Source organism: Eimeria mitis, genomic scaffold (genome assembly GCF_000499745.2).
Source record: "Eimeria mitis Houghton genomic scaffold, Emh_scaff2787, whole genome shotgun sequence".
NCBI classification, from domain to species: domain Eukaryota; phylum Apicomplexa; class Conoidasida; order Eucoccidiorida; family Eimeriidae; genus Eimeria; species Eimeria mitis.
The window spans coordinates 7,209-7,560 of record NW_013571126.1 but is presented as its reverse complement, the minus strand read 5'-3'; the positions used below and the strand labels follow the sequence as shown (position 1 = coordinate 7,560).

The window sequence follows — 352 nt, the reverse complement described above, 5'->3', positions numbered from 1 at the left end:
TAGCTAGCTAGCTAGGTAGCTAGCTAGCTAGGTAGATAGATAGATAGATAGATAGAGAGAGAGATAGATAGCTCACCCAAACCAACGTCAGAGTCGTACGCATACTGCCAGGTATGTAGCTAGCTAGCTAGCTAGCTAGCTAGCTGGAGAGATAGCTAGCTAGCTAGATAGATAGCTAGCTAGCTAGCTAGGGAGATGGCTAGGGAGATAGCTAGGGAGATAGCTAGCTAGCTAGCTAGATAGCTAGCTAGATAGATAGAGAAGATAAGCAGCAGGAGGCTGAGTTGTCTCTTCTGCTGCTGCTGCTGCTGCTGCTGCTGCTGCATGCATATATAATTTACTTAATATTTTC

At 45.5% G+C, this 352-nt stretch overlaps 1 protein-coding gene across 1 annotated transcript in view; it reads left to right on the top strand.

The window, feature by feature from the left end:
• EMH_0058720 (uncharacterized protein) overlaps positions 1–352 on the top strand; it is a gene marked incomplete at both ends in the record, with an annotated part of 2,033 nt that overhangs the window by 645 nt on the left and 1,036 nt on the right. The window lies entirely within an intron of this gene.